Source organism: Aptenodytes forsteri, unplaced genomic scaffold, assembly GCF_000699145.1.
Source record: "Aptenodytes forsteri isolate BGI_AS27 unplaced genomic scaffold, ASM69914v1 Scaffold15, whole genome shotgun sequence".
NCBI classification, from domain to species: Eukaryota; Metazoa; Chordata; class Aves; order Sphenisciformes; family Spheniscidae; genus Aptenodytes; species Aptenodytes forsteri.
In genome coordinates this window covers 1,967,467-1,982,181 of record NW_008795129.1, presented here as the reverse complement: position 1 = coordinate 1,982,181, position 14,715 = coordinate 1,967,467, and the positions used below count along the sequence as shown (strand labels likewise).

The 14,715-nt window shown below is 43.3% G+C and overlaps 1 protein-coding gene across 1 annotated transcript in view; it reads left to right on the top strand.

Moving 5' to 3' along the window:
• The first annotated feature begins 13,372 nt into the window (after positions 1-13,372).
• The window catches only part of VDAC2 (voltage dependent anion channel 2), a 14,845-nt gene continuing 13,502 nt past the window's right edge, over positions 13,373-14,715 (top strand). The window contains exon 1 of the mRNA XM_009277634.2: positions 13,373-13,390. The gene's annotated coding sequence lies outside the window, so the exon portion shown is untranslated. The remainder of the gene's footprint in view (positions 13,391-14,715) is intronic.

Here is a 14,715-nt window from a genome sequence, read left to right as displayed (position 1 = left end):
TGTTGCTGTCAAAACTGTACTGAAGTTTGATACTGGGATAGGTACTCACTGGACTATTCATAGTAGTCATTTGAATTGTGCAAAATATGGGCAGCCAATTCAGTAACAGGGGTTTTTCTAACAGTGTCATTAGTTTCTAAAAAGGATCTTTTCAAGCTCTAATCTCTAGCATACCACAGCAAGCAAGATCAATTTGAAAGGAGATAGGGAATGCTTATTTTCAAAGAAGCATCACTGAATTTAAATATAAAAAGCAATTAACTTCTTTTTCCCCTCATTCTGCTAGATTAAGTCCTCAAAACTGAATCTGTGTCTTGATCACTGGTAGATTCTCAAATACTATAATTGGAAGCAATAGCCCTAAAAAGAAAGGGGCAGAGAGGAAGAGGAGACGGCAGCAGGCAAGAAGTTTGCTCTTCTTACTGTAGCACTGAAGAAGGGTCTTCAGTAGATGTAGGAAAAAGCAATTCATTTCACAAATACTGTGAAGGAGAGTGGAGAATGAAGCTCGGGGGATTACCAAAAAATACTCAAGAGGTGACTGTGTCTGCTAATCTCTCTGGTGTACGAATGGAGGCACTGAAAGGGGCTGATAAAACTGTAACCCGCAATTTTGCTGGCTTTTGTAACTTCATTACAGTCACACCACAAAGCCCCCCTCCAGAGCTTAAGTTTTTGGATTCAAATTATTTCATGATGTTAGGGTTTTGTGGGGGGTTTTTTTGGCAAAGCTAAGAAGTTAAGACTTCTGTATCCTAATGGGACTTTTTAAAAGATTCTTCAGGGTTTGTTTTTTTTTTAACATTGGGGGGAGGCTTGTAATATTGAATATGTATGGAACAATAACTTGATATGGCTGTTGTTTACACATGCATAAAGCTGTTACACAGCACAAAAACTATTTTGTGCATGCTTCTGCCAGAAATAAGGTGAGTGATGTTCTCCTCGTCCTCCGGTGCTGCAAGGTAAGCACAAGCTGTGCTTCGTGTTGCGGCGGGAAGCGGGGAAGGGTAGGTCCTGCCTGAGGAGCAGGGTGACGGCGGCGCTGTGCTCCAAGAGGCCTTCGGAGGCACGCTTGAATTGTTTGCACGAAATGACAGTTTGACCTAGAAACAAGAGCCAAAGCTACGGAGAGAGAAGGCAATAAAAACATAAAGCACTAGCTCCGGCTTCTGTAAAACCGCGAATGTTATTTTGCACCAGGCTCCAGCCAAATTAAATTGTAGTCGATGCCCAAATTAGGCCTAGATTCTTGCAGCCCTTATTTTGCTTCTCGGTAGGTTTCAGTGTATCTTAGCGAGCTCTGCCTTTTCTCTTGCGAGATACTAACTTGACTCTGGGGGATGTCACCTCAGTTAACAGTGGCCTGATGAATGACCCTGCAAGGTGTGCTCTCCTGCTCCTCGCTGTACTACATACATACATACTCCACTGTGTTACGGGGGGAACTGCTTGCTGATACTGGTGTTTCTGAAGGGGAAAGCAAACAGAGTTTGTTAGCCAAATGCTTTAATGAGTGCCAAAAAGTGACTCAATCTGTGAGTAACAAAGGGTTGTGGTGTACTCAGCCGAAGGCTCTACCTCCGTTTCTGTCCTGCCTACTAAAAATAGTCCCCTTCGCTAACGCTGAGGGACGTTACAGCCCCTCGTGTGACAATGGCAAGCCGTCCATCATGAGTCTGGAAATACCTAGAAAAGTGTTTGCTCTATCACAGGCTGCATTAAATAAGCAAGAGGAGACAGCAGAGGAAGAGGGAGAGTGGTTTGCAATGGGCTCTGCTAAACGTAGGCCTTGCTGAAGGCCTCTGGCCATTCCTGAGAAGACTCCTTCACAAAGGTGGTCTTCTGCTTAGTTGTCCTGGTTTTCTCTGAATCAGGCTGTTTCTCCAAGCTGTGGGTTGCAGTAATTGAAAACCAGAGCTTTAGCAGAAGGCTGGTGTCTGCTTCTGGCCAGCTGGCAACATGAAAGACCACTCGGGTGCCATCTCTGTCCCAGTGCTGCTTCAGACTCAGATCGTCAAAGCGGGGACGGGCTGGTGTGATGGCGTAACTGAGTTACGGCAGCGCTGCTCCCGCTGATGTGGTGTGCACACTGACCAGGAGCGGACTGGGGTTTATATGCCAGAATTAACTTATTTTATTCCAGGAATAGTTGCCCACCAGGCAGAGGTACACCAGCAGCTAAATCCATAGTCAGGCTCCTACTTGGGCATTAGCTCTACTATGTCCAAATGCATCCGAGTTAAATTCAAACCTGCGCTGGCTGGCGTGGTTGATGGATGGTTCACAACTTGTGTCATTTTCATTTTGGCTTTTCAGTGGGGATGTAGACTATATCATCTGACGGCTATTGATTTGTCCTTGATTTTCCACATACTATTTATATGCACGAATTCCCCCTCCACTTTTCCTGCAGCATGGGGGAACTGGCAAGGAATGATAGTATAGCCCTGATCACTGAAGCACGAAAGGAAGTCACAGGATCTTCCCTGCCAGCACGTGGTGTGGTGAGCACATTATCCATGAGAAGACAGTAGCCTGGGCTTACCGTTGGCTACCTGGTGTACGTATTCACATCCCGTCTGGGTGTTCAAAGTCCAATGACAACTAATTCAATACTAATAAATGCTACCACATCAGATGCAGGAAGAGTTTACACCTAGAGTTGCACAAAGACTAAGGAACCCTAAGGAAACTGGCTTAGCTCTCTAACTTGATCTTAAGAAATTCCCCACATCAGACTAAATGCATATATATCTTTTCAATATCATTCATTGTTTCAGCTCTTAAGAGGAAGCACTTGTCCCCAGTCTCTAGAAGTATAAGATGTGGGAATTTAAACCCAGTTGGATCCCGAGGCAGTAGGTGGTTGGGATGCAGATCCCCGGTATCCCAAACTCCAATCTAGCAGTGGAAGAACTGTGAGAATTCATCCTGAGAAAGGTAAGAAAGATGCTGGCTTAGGAAGGAGGCTTTCTTACCTCCCTTGGTAAGAAATGAGGGAGCTTAATGAGAGAGCACTGACAGACAAATAAGCTCATCAGTGTTTCTGAGGGCATTTATCAGAAGCAGAATAAAGGTAGTTTGGGTTCCTTAATCGAGTGCGCTGACTTTCTTAAACATTTAATCTTAATGTTGAGTGAAATGTAGTGTTCTTGAAAAGTTTTCTCCTCTTTAGGTCACTAAGAGGAATTCAGTTTTGTCTAAGGATTTCTGTACATTAATGTTGCCAAATGCAGGGAAGAAAGGGCTGAAGTTGACTTGGATTCAAATCCATATTTTCTTGATTCCCTTTCCTCCTTTTTTCCCCCCCTCAACCACAGAAGTCTTAAAAAGCTTGTGCCGCATTATCTGTCTTCTAATCATCATCCCTGTGATGCTGTCTTGCTAGATCTCTGCTAGGCATGAACTAACTTGTCAGCTAGCTACAAACACAGGCAGGGTAACCAAGGACTAACACCCTATTTAGATACAGAAACCGAAGATGTGGTGTGGCTGACAAGGCTGCCGAGTCTTCCAGGATGGACCTGTGGGGAATCTCATGGCAAAAAACTCAGAACCGTGCTCTCCGTTAGGCTGAAGATCCCTTCTGGCACAAGCCTTATATGCTGCAACATCCTTTTTGCTGCTTGAGTATAGGCCAAAGGTGAAAGATTTTTGGAAGGCCTTTTCTTCTGCCAGAAGTGATTAATGGAAAGCAGCCGGCCAGCAGATGGGAGTAACAGCTGGAGTGCCAGGATCCTGCCAGAAGAAGTATGCTTGTGCATTAAGATTACTGAGCACTGGCTTTTGTCACTAGAACATCTGTATCCAGTTCAGAGGATTTTTGAAGCACGTTTGAAATTCATCCTCCTGGAAAATGAAAGCACGGAAGTAGTCCCAGGCATGCTAAAGATTGCGATGGGCTTAATCAGACAAACCTATTATACTGCATCTGGCTTCTCAGAGAGCTTATTTAAAACTGCTAAAGTATCTTCAAATCATAGTCTCCTATATATAAATTCTCGGAGCAGTAAGAAATCAGAACTGCAGTCAAAGAAAATAAACATGCTGCTAGTAAAACTGCCTGTTTGTGCCTGCAATGAACAGCTGAGCAAAACTACAAAAAAAAAAGAGAAAAACAACATGTACACAATTGTTCTTGGTCCCACACATCTAGCAGTCTACATAAGCCAGCTCACAAAAACCTCAAGAGCTGCTGGCAGTGCCAGTCATCGAAGCATGGAGAAGGCAAGGCTGTATACTGATTGGCATATCGTATACTGCAGAGAAAAGGCAGGGAGGCAGATGCATCAGGAAGCATCCACAGCGTCGCTTCACACTACTTTAACTGCAGCCTGTGTCAGAAGAAAGCTGCCGAGTATATTGAAAGTGCTTTTGGAAGCATGAAAGCCTGGAGGCAGAATGTATCCCTCACGGGAAGGACCACAGCTCGGCTGAGATCCCCCAGGATGGGGTGAAGTTGTACACAATATGACCCATGCCGTATTTGGCACTTAGTGCAGTTAATCTTACGCTGTAGTACTGAACAAATGTTAACAGCCATATAATGGCACAAAGTTCAGAAGTCCATCGTACCACTGAATCAGTCGTCCTGGACTGTGTTGGTGGGTATACAGCCTGAAACTGCAGTTTTATTAATGCAAGAGTCGTCTTTACTTTAGGATTTTTGTTTTGGGTTTTCTTACTGCTTTGTCCCAAACTGAGATACTATCAAAAAGCTTGGATTTCACAGGGTTTGTTTGTCAAAGGGTAGATTATTCTGCCCTTCCTGGCTTAAAAGAGTTTGAAAAACCCATTAACTTCTTGTTGGATGGAGTTCACATTTCCAAAGTGTAGATGTTTCTGTTTACTGCTGCTGGGTGAATTTTCAGTGATGGCATAACCCTGGATGATATTGATGTCATCAAGCTGAGGCACGTTAGGCTGCTGCTTGATGGACCAATTTCCCGTGGCCAAGCAGAAGAGAGATCTCCACGTACAAGCATCTCAAATCTTTGCCATTCTGTAACTTCTTTTTTAGTGTAGTGTATAATAAATCTTACATGATTATCTCCTGATCTCATTACAGCTTTCTCCGATGAATATCTAATCTCGGTGGATGAACCTAACGTATTGAAGGATGACTTTTAGGTACCGACTGATTTAATAACACTGGAAACACAGGATTGCAAACACCAACCGTGAGACTTCCTGCATAGCTGAATCTCTATTACTGCTGTTATTTGCAACCTTGGTACAGCATAATCTTTTTTTTTAATCTCTGAGGAAATTAATATATCCCATTTGTAGCCATATATCTAGGTTATTCTAATTAGTAGCTTTCTATTTCATTCATAAAAAACCCCTTAAATTTTATCCCTATTACCAGGGGAAATAGAGAGAGTCTGTACTGATAAAGCAAGCACCACAGTTCAAGCCTGACTCAGAACTATAATTAGTCTGGCTTGGTTGAATCTCCAAGGCTGCCTTCAAGGAGAATGGAAGTGTTGAAGTAAAATAAGAGAATTTTTTTTAATCCTTTCCACAGGGATACCTGGGGTGGGGTAACTTAAAGCAGTTTGGCACACGGGACTGAAAACAAAGGACACATGAGGAGCCAGATTTAGTGCAAATACACCACAGAAAGGAAAGCTTCTGGTTTTGTAAACTTCTGAAATGCGCTAAGTCAGATATCTAGTAACTGAAGCATCAAAAATATTTCATGGTTCCTGTCAGGCAAAAGTGTGTGGAGTCACACACGGAGAACCCTGGACATAGCGGAGGACTGTGATACTCCAACTTCAGTGTCACTTAGGAAGCATTACTAAGCTGTTGACGTTCACCTTGATAATACATTTGTAGACAACCAGTATAAAACAATATGGTTTAAAATACGTTCCAATAATTTTCTAGAACGTGGCAATCTATTTCAGGAAAAATATTCAACTTGATTCAAGGCAAATTTTTTTACTGCATGCATAAACTTAAAATATGTAGTGTGTACCTAAGTTTTAATAAAAATGCAGCTGGAAATGTGGAGTTTAAATGTCTATTAAAATATATTGAATCGAATTGTAGGTCTGTGTTATATTCTATTTCTTAAGGTTCTATTTTCTGCCTGAATCGTGTGAGTTAACGTGGAAGACTAGAGACTTTCCTCCTGGGTCTGAAAACATCCTTCTAGAAAATTTATCTCTACGTGACAAAAATGGAGCAAAGGCTCACTTCTCTCTCTGAAAGGACTCTTTCTTGTGATCACTCCTTATGATCAATGAACCATGTGCTATTTCTCTATATAAGTCCTAGCTAGCCTCTTAATGTTTATGACTTCCTTAATCTGTTGCTGGGTTAATTGAACTGTTGGCCTGTGACCTGCTGTGAATACCCATCAAGTGACAGAGGTCTGCTTGGTTGCCAGTCATCAGTGACGTTATTTATAAGAAATACATATTTTGCGCGTCATTACTTGCAGGTCTTTGTTCTGAAGATTTATCTTTGGTTCCGGTTGTAACTGACACTGACGAAGCGAGTGACACTGAATTTTTCCACAGCCTGCACCTCTGAGCCTGTCTGCGAACACATACCATCCATTTTCCCCAACACAGGCTTTTCAAGCCTCCACATCACACTGGATCTGAAAGCCAGTCATTTTTAGCAATGGTTGCTCATACTTAGTTTTACGTCACATGTGATATGTCTAGCTAATGCAAGATAACTTTTTGAAACAAAGTTAAGGCCCACTTAGCCTTCTAGGCCACATAGACAATGACGTTGTGGTCATTAGAATAGTTCTTGACATTTTTCCTAGGTCGATGCATACTGTCTAGGCTAGTTTTGAAAACATATTTATATACAGGTACCCATATAAAAAGTATTTCTTCCTGTTCCTCCATAAAAATACAAATTTGCAAAATTTGCCCTTTTTTAATCTTACAATGTACTAAGCTTTCTGCTCTTTGACCATAGCCACTTAGACGATAAAATTGCTTTTTCTGGGTGCTTGGGCAAAGCCTACGTGAAGCATATGCTGAGTAAATGTCAATTTTCACTTTATGCTTGTGAATATTTAACCCAAAGTAGTCATGTGCGTATTTAAACCAAAGCATCAGGTGTAAAAGATGGGGGTCCTCTATTTTGGTAAAAACCTTTAAGATGTTACCCTTGTTTTATTTATTGTTTTACTATAATGGAATCTGCTGTGAAAATGTGGAGGGACAGTGACAGGATCCAAGGATCAGCCTTCATGTGTCGCGTGCTTATGACTGTCCAGATTATCCCTGTTAGCTTACCACCTCAGGAACACCACCATTCCTCTCTACTCCCAGCTCAGAGAGATGGAGCTCTTTGTGGCTCTAATAAAGCAGCATGTCTGTATGTCCATCCTCTGCTATGCTTGAACTCTCGGATGATCTAAAATCTATCTTAGCACTTCATTATTCTAGAAATTGTTCAGCATTTGTGTTATAAACACTAGGAATACATTTTAAAAGAAATATGCAGCAGTGCCAGACAAACGTCTCTCCAAACCGTAGCATAGGAGAAATTTTTTAAATGCCTGAATTCTAAGAATGTGGTGAATGTGTTCCCAGGGTATGGAGTAGGTATGCCTAGACACATCTTCCTTCCAAACAGAAAGAAAAGGGGACGGCTAAGAAGTTGTTTAGTTTTATTTAGAATGGTGCATGATTTCTCCCGGTGGTTTGGTTATATACAAATAATATTGCCTCTTTAGACTGGGATAGGCCACATTTCTTGTACCTATCTCGTCACCTTTGAACGTGGAGGATTTTTGCCTGTGTAGTTTTAAGCAGTCTCTTATCTGTCTTTCTATTACATGCCCTGTTAGTTTTACACCTGGGTGTGCAAGTTTTTCAATGTGACTAAAAAAAACCCAAAAAAGTTGTAGTTATGTAATGGTTGGAAAGCAGGACAATTTTTTTTTCAGTGTTCACCCTGTGCTGGGCTCTACAAAAGAGGTCAATATCATTACTCCCTTTTTGCAGAAGGGCAAAGAGTCTTAAAGAGAAGTGAAATTAATTGCTGCAGGTAAATTGGCAGTAAAGCCCCGATTTCTTCGTTCTCGTCAACAGCCACCTTTGCCCTTGTTCCTGTCACGGTTCATCATCCCCTTGTGTTGGTACTTACTCTCTGTCTTGCCTTTTGTTTCTATACGCTCTCCTGTTCTTTGCTCCTCAGCACAGGAGGCATTGGGGGTTCTTACGCTCCTGAATGGTTACCTGTAGGGACTTTCTGTTCTGCTCAGAATCACTGTGAGGTTTACAATACCGAGTTAAAATCATATAAGAAATCTCATCCCACTTCTTCAGCTGTGGGATGAAGTGTGCACAGTTGCTCCCGGGAGAAGGCTTAGACCAATTTCATTAAGTGCAGAGATTAAGCATGCTCCATCAATACACCCTTCGGAGAAATCAATTGCCAAATAGTACTATGGGACATCCTTCTGAAGTTTATAGATTGAATGGGTGAGTTTTACTAGCCAGCAAAAGGGCAGTCCTTCCATGTGATGTCTGAAATACCTGTTTCAACATGAAAAGCACAGAGCCTTCTCAATTAAACCGCTATAAGAACTATTTCAATTGGGTAAAGAGCATTTTTCCCTTATAAAGCACTGAACATTTTCATCAAAACTTTTGAAAAAACATTCACGCTGACACAAATTTCTGGACTAGAACCTCCACTCTGAGTAAATAAAAAGGAGTCAATGAAATAATGTATTACTGAAATACGACATTTTACTGGGGGTTGTTAGGCAAACCTAATTATAAGAATCACTATCATCAGCTCTGCTGCACTGAGATCTGCATGGAGCACCTGGCAACTAACTAGAACATGATCGTACATATACATAGTCAAATTTCTGTGAAAAGAGGAAAAATCTGCCATAGAGAGAGAGAGTAGATTACCCTGCAGGTCTTTTTTTTTTGTGTCCTAATATCTTATATTCAGATGAAAATGCAAACCCTTGAAGGACTGGAAAATTCTCGTATGTTGGCGAAGGTTGCTCACTTTGCACATGCCCATGCCACGTGAGGGTGTTGTCTACACAGTTTTCCCAGGAAATCACGGAGGTGGAAAAGGTAATTCATTCACTACTTTTGTATTTGTTAGCATGAGAGCTGTCAAAATAGATCTGTAGATAAATTGCTTCTTGTAGGTTTTAAAACAGGTTTCTCCTATCAAGATAAGCCTCTCCTCCCAGATAACCAGCTGTGTCAGATTGCTCCGGTGAAACTCTAGCTGTCCACAGGTCAATCGGTTTTAGGTCAACTCCACCTATGTTTGTTTCCCCATGGGATGTGCTGCCGGCTGGTGCGGGAGCTACCGACCAGCACTCGGTGTAATACAGGATGTCAGTTTGCTTTTACAAATGGTGGCAGAAATACACCCTCCCCCCCCCTTTTTTTCCCCCCTCCCTCTCCATTTGTGAAACTCCAGGCTCTATCTCAGCGTCTATAGCTCAGTTTCCCTCCTACAACCCGACCTGGCCATGCTCAGCCAGCCGGGAAAGCCTGCCCTCCACTGCCTGTGCTCCTGAAAGGCAGCAGCCAGGGAATTAATTGTTCAGCGAAGTGTCTTGACTGCTGGGGCTGACGAACAGAGGGGACGTGTACAGCAGGCACTTTATTCCTATGTGCCCATAGGATACGACTGAGGCCCCAGCACCCTTTTTAAGGGTGGGTGATGGCTGGTCCCGCGCTCGCTCAGGGGTCACTGGCATTGCATCCACCCGCTGCAGCCGAACGGTGCACCCGGAACCTAAAAGCGACCGCCGCAGCACGGTGCGGGGCCCGTCTGACCAGCTCAGCCTTATCCTGTCGCTCAGCACCACCTGCCTACCCCTAACACGTCTCCTTCCAGAAATCTGCTCTTTGTCTAAAGACTCACGTCCCACAGTGTGGCCCTACCCTGAGTCAACCTGCCTTACCTACCCAGAGGGGACGGCCTCCGGGAGCCAAGGCACCCACCCGTGTCAGACCTCAGCCAGCCTGTCCCCGGCTGCAGCTTCCTCGAAGTCCGAGGCCATTTGGGGCAGGAGCTCAGGTTACAGCAGCTGAAACCGCTGCAGCTTGACTATTGCAAATGGCCCCCCATCACTTGCTATGATTGTAAAGCCTGCTACAAACGGGCACCCTAGAAAGAGAGGTGACCTTAAGAAAGACGTACCTTGAGGGAGAAATTGATTGACGTGCAGGTGGGAATGACGGCAAATATTATTAAGATTTTACATTGTTTATTTGTTGAAGAAGAAAACTTAGTCCCTCAAAAATCAAATGGCCAGCAACATGTGCTGTTACTGTAGAGACGCTTTCAGGTTTGGAGCTGCGCATCCAGAGCGGTTTACAGTAAAGACCATCATCAGAATACTCTGAGCATAATAAGGACACCCTATAAGTAATGTAAAAGGCTGTGATGCCAGGAAAGCACATTTTTTTCTCAGGGAAGGATTTGGTTGGGGGCACCGTTGTCCGTTCCCCCTCCCCAAGCCCCCTGTTAGCACTTCTGAACACAGTACATAACTTGCAATGGCTTGGGCACAGCCCTCCGGGTGTTCCTCCTCCTCCATGGCTCAGCTTTGCTTTGTTCCCCCCTCACCTTCATGGTGTTATTTACAGAATTTAGGCTTAACCCTGGAGTGGCTTCAGTGAGAGACATGTCCATAAAAACATTGTTCAGCATCCTGTGCACCTGTGTCCCTCACCGGGTCAAGCTTTGCAATGAGAGAAGCAATCAGTTTCGTGGAGGCAACCAAATTGTTTTCAGCTAGGCGAGTAAAGTCTTGGAGGCCTGTTGCTCTGCGATGTAATTTCTTTGGTGTAAAATGCACTGAGTTTTCTGAGGCATGTAATCCTTATTCAACTTCTTATGAAAAACTTGAGATAATTGAAAAATTTGTAACCTCTAAAACTAAGTGTCATGCATCCATCTGACACAGTAACTGCTACAGTCTGCACCATGAGCAGAAATGTCAACAAGGCAGCAGAAATGAGTGGTCGTTCTCATATTTACTTCAGGTGAGAATTGTTGCACCAATCACTCAAACCTATTGCTCCACGTAAGTGATTTAGGAACACTGGGCATCTCTCTGAGTTTCCCAGTGAGTGTTGCATAAATGGTTGTGTTTTGCTTACAAATCAGCATTTGATTACTTGATTGCCCCTGCCCTTGCAGGAGGTATCATCTCCTCCAAGGAATGAAGCCTATTAATTTATTTATTTCAGGGTGTCAGGAAACCTGATCTGTTTGTAGATCTACCAGGTAGTAGTTAGCTTTGTTAAAAAGTTGCTTATTCCTTGAGCTGAGGATAAAAAAAAAGTATCCTGAGGCAATGGAAACTGCAACAGAAAGAAAAATGAAGGAAAAGAATTTACGCTCAACCAAAGATAAATCCAGAAGAAGGAATAAGTACAGGCTCTTCTGTGTGGGTTGGTTTTCATTTCAGCTTGTCTTTGCTCTTTAACAGAACTTTTTCCACATCCCTCTTACTGTTTATTTGGGAATAGGGTGCTTTAGCATTGAACATGTACCAGAAGAGTGTGCAATGTCTCCACAGGCCATAACAACAAGGACTGGATTTTTAGTTTGCTTTGGCTGTAGAGCTATGGGCAATCAGCTTTTGTTAGCTATGTAGCTGTGAGGTGATCTGTGTCTCCATTAGCCTTAGCAGGGCCTGCAAACAAGTTGGTTCCCTTGTTGATTTTCTCCAATTTGCTTTCTGTTTGCCTTCTCAGCTCTAAAATCGCAGGCTAATATTTGTTGGTGTTCCTCTGAGCTAAGGGATTATCTGCATATGTATCTGTATCAGATGATTTAATTGTGTTGGCTTCTGTGTGGACCTGTTGTTTTAAGTGTATCTTAGAATCTGGCTTAAGTTAAACTTCCTCCTAATTGTTTAAGCTAAACTGAAAGAAGGCTACTTAAAACTGCTTGGGGAAAAAAATTAAAAGGTGTTAAGTCTGTCAGTCTAAAGGATCCTGGCAGTATGGGCCTCTTCTGGTTGCCCTCTTACGGCTTTCCAGATGCCTGGTTTGCATAAGGGCAGCTGTATGGTATCGAACAAAAGGTGTAGCTAGCCTAATATTCCTGCCTCTGAGACAGTGAATTAGGCAATGATTCAGGCAACGCGTGCCTTAAAAAAAGAGCGTAAGAACAGGGTAAGCTTAAATGATACCTCCATTTGCAGCTCAGGGATTTTCTGACTCCAAAGAGGCCATACAGCCATATGTAATGGTTGAATGGATTAGTAATTAGTAATCCTCACTGGATTTCTCTTCCACAAACCTGTCCATTTTCCCCTGGAGCACATATAAACATTTAACTTCTTGTGGCAGGTAATTCCACTGAATGGCACTCCTTTGGTGGAAAAAAACCCTTTGCTTTGCTTGTTCTGAACTTGTTTCCTGCTAGCTTCAACTATTTTCCACCCTTTCCCTGCTGGTTATACTTTCACAATCTCTGCTCTATCCCTTAAGTCAACTTGTTTCAGAATGAGGAATCCTAATTTACTTAGTTGTTCATTGCTTGACTTTCGCTAAGGTTTCTTCTCCACCGAATCTTCAACTTGAAGGTCTGCATCTGGAGGGGAGAGCAGACAATCACTTCAGGCTCGTGTTGGAAGCGAACATAAACTTACCTAAGCTGTTTAATGGACACTGATACGCGCTGTAGCCGCTTGCTCTCTTTTTGTTGGTCACATACATTACTTAAGTAACTGTGATTATAATATGTGGATAAGCAGAGTTTCTGTTCAAATGGCATGTTCTTGTAGTAAACTTACGTGGTGATGTGTGGGGTTTTTTTCCAAGTGGCACCAGTAAAACATAGGACCCTGTGATGTCAGTTAGGCGTACACACGGCTGTATTCGTACAAAGTGGTAATAGTTAAACTGCAAGTGGCACAACAAATGGGAGCTGCTTAGTTTGAATGGAAAACCAGCCCATTTAGAGTGAGCGCACCTGCACAGGAGGTGTGTGCACTGAATGGTATGAGGAGAGCGCTAAGAAGAAAGGTCCAGAATAGTTTAGATGGCTTGCTATTGCAGGCCTGAAGGCGTGTCTTTCTCGGCGCCCCGAGCTTTAGCAGATGCGCTGCAAGAAATAAGACATGGTTATACGAGTGAGGAATAGGGAGAGCGAGAGTGAAAAACGCTGGCAGGCAGAGGCTGTTGCTACAGAAGCCTGAACGTTAATGCAGAGGAGTTTGTGTGCGGTTGTCTGTCTCAGATTATGTCTCTGCTTTGTCTCACAAAGCAAGTGATTCATTGCTTTTTTCTTTTGCTCAGGGTGGGGCAGTAATTACTTTCCTGGATTGCTAAAAATAAAGCCGAACCATGACTAAAATATTAATCTTTAAAAGAAAAAAAAAAAAGGCGAAAAGCTGGTGTTTCATGTAAGTAACTGAACTTTTATTCACAATGGATTTATACTGTGGGTATGAATAATAAATGCATGTCTTTAAATAATGAACAACTTATGCCATGATCTATTTTTACTTACTCAGACCTCTATTTATTCCTAATGTACGTTCCTGTGCACAGTAAGATAGGCTAATTTTCTTTTCCTACTGCTATTTATTCTCTCAGCATGTGGTTTTCCTTCTTGATTCATCAATACATATCCCTCTGTGGAATGCCAAGCTGTCTTATTTAAAAATATCAGAATGAAATCTACTAACCTGTTGGGTCTTCTGATGTGAAAGCATTGGACTTACACCACAAAAAAAAAAAAAAAAAATCAGTTGCTTATCTTTTGATATAACTAGCAGGTGCTGACTAGCAGCAAGGCTCAACATAATGCCAATCTGCTCTCTTTTTAATAATCTGGAAAATTATTGTTGTACCATGTGTTCTGGTAAATTGGTAGTGCTGGATAATATATATTTTTTCATACTATGCAAATATAATTTGTATTTGCAAGTTATTTTTACTTTCTTGAGGAATTTTGATCGTGTCATAATCCAAGCAAGCGGGGGAGAACTATGAACTTCAGAAATGCCTATCCTGCAGTTCCTTGGCCTAGCAACGGTCTGCGTTGGTGACGCAGTGATTCCTGCTGCAGAGTTGCGCGGTGACTGCTGCAGAACAGTCGTTTGACTGTTTTCTCCAAGAGGTCTTATTCATGATCAGGACAGCACTATCTAAGAAAGCTTTCTGAGCGTTATTGCTTCTCTTGACTGGAGATACGCTGTCCTCTGTTGTGGGGTGGGGTGGGGGTCTTCTGGTAGGAGGTGACTGGGTGGTAAAAATGGGAGCTTAGGCAATTGGGGAGACTGTGGCATTTGCCCGAGAGGTAGCAAACCTTGTTAGATGGAGTACAAGCTGTCAGATCAGCTACGGGACAGCCGCGCCGTGGCCATCAGCTACTGGATGTTGTTGTGTGCCCGTGGGTTTTGTGGTAGCAACAGGAGAGCACGTTAGGTGCAACGTGTTCAAAGAGTTGTGGGAGAGCGAAGGCAAGCACGCAACCCTGCGGAGGGATGCCGGGCAGTGCGTGCTTCCCGCGGGCTGGCCGTCGTGGGGAAGGGGTCTTGGGGGCTACGAGGAGCAAGGGCTGCCTCCACAAGCGCTCTCTGGGCAAACGCCACCGGTGCCGCCTTGGCCGGCTGCGGAGCCGGCGTCCGTGGCTGTTCCCGGGTGAAGGGCTTCACCAGTCCGCGTGCCAAGACTGGAGGCAGGCAGGCCCCGAAAGGAAGACTAGCAGTTTCTCGGGAAGGGC